The sequence below is a fragment of the Staurois parvus genome, unplaced genomic scaffold (genome assembly GCF_062004578.1).
Source record: "Staurois parvus isolate SC_StPar_1 unplaced genomic scaffold, SC_StPar_1.0 ptg000017l, whole genome shotgun sequence".
In the NCBI taxonomy this organism is placed as follows: domain Eukaryota; kingdom Metazoa; phylum Chordata; class Amphibia; order Anura; family Ranidae; genus Staurois; species Staurois parvus.
The window spans coordinates 993,850-1,001,936 of record NW_028317813.1 but is presented as its reverse complement, the minus strand read 5'-3'; positions in this window follow the sequence as shown (position 1 = coordinate 1,001,936).

Sequence of the window (8,087 nt, the reverse complement as noted above, 5' to 3'; positions counted from 1 at the left end):
TCCTGGCAAGATCACATTCATATATTTAGAATTACTTACTATAGGCAAATTCATTTGCACTTTTTTTTATGTGACACTTTCTATTATGTTTTTGTCATCAGCAATTATATGTCATCGTGATCAATAAGCTCTGATTTTATTGTGTTTGTGCCATTTTACTGAATAATGGCAGGAAATTTGTCGATGCTTGACATTTTCAATCTTCACAAATATATAAATGTTCAAATGCATGTTAATTATTCATATTATCTGAGAATATGCCAAGTGCCAAGCTAACACAAGCAGCCAGTGGCGAGAAACATTAATTGTACTTGAGGGAGCTAGGACTGTGAAGTAGAACTGGGTCTTACAAAAAGACAGATGGATCTCTGGTAGGTCAGAAAAAGATTTAATCCAGGACTTGATCTGCTATTAATCATAAACGCCTAGCAATTAGCTGAACACACAATTGTGCAAAATGCATATGAGAAATGTTTAGTCTGAAAAAATTATTATAATATATTACTAATTCAGTCCAGGCAGTCCTATCAGAAATTACAGTCAGAACGTTTTGCCAATTACATCTCTGTTCAATAGTTGAGCATAGTCTAGGACCCACCCAAAAACTGTGAGTAGATAATACAGAAACAGAAGCACACTGATATATAATCACCGGCTACTTTATTAGGTACACCTTGCTAGTGCGAAGAAAATACCCCCACACCATTACACCACCACCAGCCTGAACTGTTGATACAAGGCAGGATAGATCCATGCTTTCATGTTGTCTACACCAAATTCTGACCCTACCATCTGCATGTTATAGCAACCAGTCTGCCCATTCTCCTCTGACATCAACAAGGAATTTTCGTCCACACAACTGCTGCTCACTGGATATTTTCTCTTTTTAAGACCATTCTCTGAAAATGCTAGAGATGGTTGTGTGTGCAAAATCCCAGTACATCAACAGTTTTTGAAATACACAGACCAGCTTATCTGGCACCAACAACTATGCCACATTCAAAGTCACTTAAATCCCCTTTCTTCTCCATTCTGCTTGGCATACATCTAGATGCCTAAATGCATTGAGTTGCTGCCATGTGATTGGCTGATTGGCAATTTGTGTTACCAAGCAAATGAACAGGTGTACCTAATAAGGTGGCCAGTGAGTGTATATACTTGCATGTGCACCTATTTGTTAATGTTGGAAATTATAGAGATCATTAGCATACTATGGGGTTTATTTACTAAAGCTGGAGAGTGAAAAATCAGGCTCACTTCTGCACAGAAACCAATCAGTTTCTAACCTCAGCCTGTTCAATTAAGCTTTGGCAATAAAACCTAAAAGTTATTTGTTTTCTATGCAGAAGTGAGTCTGATTTTGCACTCTCCAGCTTTAGTAAAAAAACCTCTGTGTTTTTAGCTACCTTCTGTCTGCCCACTATACTTAAAGTGACACTAAAGGTTTATTTTAAAAAAATTAAATAAATAAAAAACATGCTTTGCACAGACCAGCCCAGATCCTCTTCTTTTCCGGTCCCCTCTGGTGCTCCTGGCTCCTACCCCTTGAGCAGTGCCCCCAGGGAAAGCCGTTCGCCCTTGGGGCACCGCTGCATGCTCATCCCCAAGCTGCAGCTGTATGCGTCCATAAGACACATAGAGCCGCGGCTCACCCACCTGCTCTCTCCTCATTGGCTAACTGGCTGTGATTGACAGCAGAAGGAGCCAATGGGCTCCCGCTGCAGTCTCAGCCAATGAGGAGGAAGAGTCCCCAGACAGCAGAGGCTGTTGAGAACATTGCTGAATCGGAGGGGGCTCAGACAAGGATTGGGGGGAGGGTGGCACTGCACACAGAAGGTTTTTTACCTTCATGCATAGTATACATGAAGGTGAAAAACCTTGAGCCTTTAAAACCACTTTAAACAGACTGAAGTTGGACAATGCAGAGCAGAAGGCCTTTTTTAAAATGGCTTTTTTCCCTTGCTCTTTCACACCCCTTAGCATGTGCCAGAGCAAAGTATTGTGATCTCAAAGTCTGTTGGCCAGTGCAGATAAATAAAAAAGTTACAGAGCCAATCAGAATGGTTTTGCACCATTTGTTTGCTGCGGTCAATCACAGTATCACACAATGAATGGTGTGTGAGAGGAAATAAACCTTCCTGATCATAGCCAGTACCCAGTATGAAATAGTACCAGTGTCATCCAATATTGGAAACATCAAGTACCAGTGACTGTGTAAGTTGGAATAAATAATACAAATAAATATAGAATAATAATCAATGAAATTACTAGATCAACAAATCATTATTAGATAGTGATAATCAATATAAGTGAACGAAGCGCTATGATGGGCGCAAAAAAATTCTGTGAAACTGTAAAAAGTCTTATAACAAAAAAGTGTTTATGAAATAGTGAAGGCTTGACGAAATCAGGTCAGCATACAGTGCTCCAAATAAGTCCTAATGCACAAGTGATATCCAATAAATCCGTGTGGCTTTATCCGTGCGAAAGATTGTAAGAAATGCGCACTAACTAGATGCGCATGATTATTGCGCAATATGTTGAACAAGAACCTGCAGGAAGCCCCCTTTAAATGGATATGACAGACAGCATGGAACCAGGATACCTCCTCTGGACACAAGCCTCCTCTGCAGCCACGCTTCCACTGGGGTCCTGGGAATCATTAGCTCAAACCTCTGCTACACTATTGACCGGCATCTAATCGGTTCGCAGCTGGGAGTATGAGAGGAGGCAGAGGAAGCAATGGAGGCAGCGGACAGCATGGACACACTGTCACAGCAGCTGCAGACCAATTAGATGCCGGTCAATAGTGTAGCAGAGGTTTGAGCTTATGATTCCCAGGACCCCAGTGGATACGTGGCTGCAGAGGAGGCTTGTGTCCAGAGGAGGGATCCTGGTTCCATGCTGTCTGTCAGATCCATTTAAAGGGGGCTTCCTGCAGATTTTTGTTCAACATATTGAGAATTAATCATGCGCATCTGGTGAGTGTGCATTTCTTACAATCGTTGGCACGGATAAAGCCACACCGATTTATTGGATATCACTTGTGCATTAGGACTTATTTGGAGCACTGTATGCTGACCTGATTTTGTCAAGCCTCCATTATTTCATGAACACATTTTTGTTATATGACTTTTCACAGTTTCACAGAATTTCTTTGCTCCCATCATAGTGCTTTATTCACTTATATTGATTATCACTATCCAATACTGATTTATTGATCTAGTAATTTCATTGATTATTATTCTATATTTATTTATAATATTTATTCTAACTTACACTGTCCAATATTATAGCGCTGCACTGTTTTTTCTGATTATTTGCAAGGCTTTAGGGTTCCTTTTTCAGTGCATATGCGGCTTGCGCAATTGGTTTCCTGAGCACTCGCTGATTTTTTGTCTGAAGTAACAGTGACTGTTCACCCTTCTCCTGTATATGTCAGTTCCATATTGTCTCTGATCTGACCTGTATATTAACCCCTAAACTCCCTTATCCTGCACATATCTAGATTAACCCCATTCATCTCCATCATCCCACTATATGTAACCTGTACATTAACCCCTTTACCTCCTCCCCCCTCTGTATGTGGCCTATCCTTTTAATAAATCTCATGCACGATTACCAATGTTTTATCCCCTTCAATACTGGCATGTTTCTTTAAAGAGGAGGCGCTGGCATCTTAACTAAGGGAAACAGGATTTTCAGCCAATTTGCTGGCGCATTGTACTTTGTGAATGGTTCCACAGTATTCTGGGGCCCACTGAGGTAATCCAACTGGAAGTTGCCCGTTCCCCCACTTCCCAAAAAGTGCCAATTGTTAAGGGGACGGGATGCAGATAGGTAAAACTTCCCCTTTTGAGTAAGGTTCTACTTTATTACCAAAAAACTGTGGCAGAAAATCAGATCAGATACTTTTCAAAAAGGGGCCGTAAATTAGAAGTAGAACTTCACTCTCTCAAGTAACATTGATTATTTGTAATCTTTATGCTGATAGCATTAGTAAATAGATAGGAAATTTACTTCCCGGTTCCCATGCTTGGCAAAATATGTCATACATCCCATGAGTCTTCAGGAGGGGAGGAGGGGATTTCTCAGCTAAGCATACCCTCCTGCCTGCATGCCTGAGCTAAGGGCAGAGGACTCAAGGATGTAAATGCTACATGAATTATCTGCCCTTACCCAAGATGGCCACAGCCATAAATGCTAGGGGGTGTTTTTCAAATAGATTTCTCAACTAAGCATGGAGACATAGAAGGATGGGAAAGTTTGCTGGACATTAAAAATGAATTAAACAGCGTTTTCGGTTTGTGGTGCTCAGATAAAGTGTAGTTCCACTTTAATAATGGAAAGTAAGAGAATTTTTTTGTTTAGATCGAAAACATCATTGAATAATAAATCCCACCAAAAAAATGTCCTTTCAGTCCCAAAATGATAGAAATTCGATTTGGGTACAGTGTTGCATGACTGAGTAATTGTCGGTCAAATTAACACAGAGCTGAAAACTGAAAATTGGCTGGGTCAGGAAGGGGATTTAACATGCTGGTCCTCAAGTAGGAACACATGAGCAACTTATTAGTCACATAACAAGCAGTGCAATGTTTTGGTCACTGTTTCCCTGAGGAGTTAGAGCTCAGGAGCATGGTACGGCTTGTTTTGCTCCTAAACATTTGCTCATATTTGAGAAACAATATGCTGGTGATTTCTACAATTACTGGAATAAGAAAGGCACAATATGTTGTGTACCTAGAAGGTTGAGAAGCTCTTTGGAGTGCACTGTACTCTCTTCATTACTGTTTGTAAATGTTTGTTCAAATGAGCAAATTGTGTAGCAAGGGGACACAATTTAAATGAATATGACTCTTCAGCTACCCAAAAGCTACATTATGGATGTCCCAGAGCCACTTACTTGATGGTAAGCTTTTCTCTCATTGTGAAATTCTTGTCCTCAGGTGGGTTTGAATGATGGGTTCCAGTCACTTTGCTTTAGGTTTTGTAGGTCCATTACACATGTGCATTAAGCAATGGGAAGAAGAATAAAGGGAGCACAGTATACCTGCATGCTTCTTGTCAAAACATTTGCTTTCAAGTTACCACTCTCACTGGGCTGTATGGATACTAAATCCTTAGGATGGCTCCTGAGGTTCATGTGGTAACATGAGGTTCAAGTAGGGACAGCAATAGGAAGGATCCTCTTCAGGAACCTCTGCAGTCTGCTTCCAATGGACCACTACAGCTCACCATTGCAGTCAATATCTTTAGAGAGGACTCTCTGGAGGGAAGATCCCTGCAGTACTCTACACCCCTATCCCATAAGGCCTAAAGCTGGTCCTACACTGTACAAATTGTGGACAGTTCCTGAGGAACCAACCAAACTTCCCTCAGTCAGTGACTGTCTGCTGTCTCCTTCCCATCCCTCTATCCCTTTGGGCTGGCTGTCAAAATACAATAGGCACAGTGGGAGATTCATTCATCTGTGATATATGGCATGGATGGAAGAATCTGTGAGGCTCGGTTCACACTGCTTCAATCCGATTTTGATCCGACTTTCAGTGGGATTATGTAGTGCTACTTGGATTCTACTTTGAAGTGGTTTGCATATTCTATGGGGCCAAAAGCTCACTGGAATTGCACCAAAGTAGTGCAGGAACCTTTCCAAAATCTCTCCATGCTGAGTCGCATTAATATGAATGGACACCATTGAAAAAAATGTGATATCCATTGTCATGAGATTCTGTGTGACTCAAGTCACATCTGAAATCATACTAATGTGAACCAGGCCTTAGTGTATGACTAGCTTAAGAACAAGCCTGGTTTCACAGCAAGGTCCTCTCAAGGAAAAACCATGGTAGGAAAGACCATGTACTAGGAAGTGCCTTAGATATTTATTAGCTCTCCCGGCACGCACAGCAAGTTTCCATAGCCTGCTCACTGGTCAGGTATCAAGAATCACGGAAATGTTAAACCTCGCACACCCTGCTGGAGCAAGTTCAACGCAGCATGTGACTTGAGATCATTTCTCTATGCTTAGAGAACACTAGCTAGCACAGAACTAAGCTGATTACATGTCACTAACATATCACAATACAAAAAGGGAATTTGTATTAAAAAAAAAATAAATACACGGACAAAGAAAAATTGTCCAGCATACTTTAGCTAAAGTTTGGAATGCCACACCAGCTCATTAATACACACAAACATGCCAGACTTTCTGGCAAAGCATTCACAGATGTACTGAGGCTCTGGTTTGCAAATAGAAAATATCCAATTGATGTTTGAAAGTAGAACTGTACATAGAGAGATTATTTCTGTCTGTAGTGCCATGCCCCATCACTCATATATCTACTGTATATGTCAACAAGGTTTGTTTTCTTTGTGAAGAGGAACAAAGAATGTAATATAGGTCAAGTTAAAAGAAATGATTTCCTGTCAGGCTGATGGGTAGATGTGGCTGGCAGTAAATTGCCTGTATACATCTGTTGCTCACTCGCTATTTTTCCATTCATTCCTCTGAGAAACGGTTAGTCTGCTATTTTCTCTTTGCTTCCAGGCTTGCTTAATTTCCCCTTAGAAACACATCTCTGCTGGCAGAGGAGGCTCTGAGAGAATGTGTGGTTCAGCATCCTTTCCCTCAGTATCTGCTACAAGCAGAAAAGAGTAAATTAAAGTACTGAGAGTTTTTTCCCCTGGTTATAACCAAAGACATAAACATAATAGTAGCAGAAAAATCCAGATGCTACATCATTTGAATTTATAAGGCGAAATATATAAAATTGGTAAAAAGTGCTGCTATAAATGTCTTTATTCAAATCGTATTTAAAGCTGCACTCCAACCTCGCCCTCAGTCTTGCAGTTGTACAGGCTGCTTTCCTGTAATAAAAAGGCTTACAGAGATTTCCCTGCATACTGTATTTCTTACAATATGCAGTGAAACGGCACCAAGTCAGATAGAACCTACTTCATTTTCTGGCTGGATGTCCATCGTGTCCAGGATGTCCATCATGATCTAGCTCTTTCCTCACCAGTTTTATGGCCTGTGTTGATGGGTTTTTGCTTGCTTTAAGACAGTTTTGCATGCCCAATACAAGTCTAATAGAATGTAAAACCTGCTTACAGTAGATCATATTAGGGTGACCAGACATCCCGTTTCTGGATATAGTCCCCAATTCTAGAAAGCTGTCCCCAGGAACCCCAGTTCGGGTGGCTCCAGGGTAACCCAGCTAGCAACATAATTTTGTTTGGCCTTCTGCATTAGGAGGCGAGAGGGATGGGGTGCATCTGCACTGTTGTGTCCAGGGTTCTCGTAGTCTCGAGAATGTTGTGGGAGGTGAGCAAGAGGATTAGTTGCCACCCTACCCTGGCCAGCTTGACCTGAAGTGCACACCTGGGTCATAAGCCTGGGAGAAATGTATTTTTTAAGCTGTTAAGTCAACACTACACTGGGGTACAGGGCCAGACAAGTAAGGAAGGAGGGCACCTTCTACAGCTGTACAGATGATACCATTAAGAATGAGGCCAGTAAAGCAGGTAACCAGGTGCCTCAATGGTACATACCTATTAAAGCCTGCACTCCGTATTAGTTACTCCTGGTCCCTGAATTCTGCATTACTTAATACTAATTGAGGGAATTCAACAGCAACGCAATCCCAAGGTCCGGTGATTATATTTCAAGAAGGGAAAAGGGAATTTGTGCTAGAAGATGTTTTGTTAAGGGGATGGAGGGTTTGTGTTGGGAGGAGAGGGGATTTTTGCCTTTGAGGCATTCTGTGCTTTACTTACTTTTGACCTCTACACTCTGTGTATTAATTACTTCTGATCCCTGCACCCTGTGTGTTACTTACTCCTCACCCTTGTGCTCTGTGCATTACTTTCTGCCTCTACACTTTGTGCATTGCTACCCTTGATCTTTGCACTCTCTGCATTACTTACTTCCCACCCCTGCACTTTTCTAACTTTTGGCCTCTACTCTATGATAATCGGTGCATTACTTACTCCTGACCCCTGCACTCTTGGCACTTACTTCAGACCTCTGCACTCTTTTTATTACTTACTCCTGACCCCTGCCAGCATCCTTTCTGAAACTGTCTCTA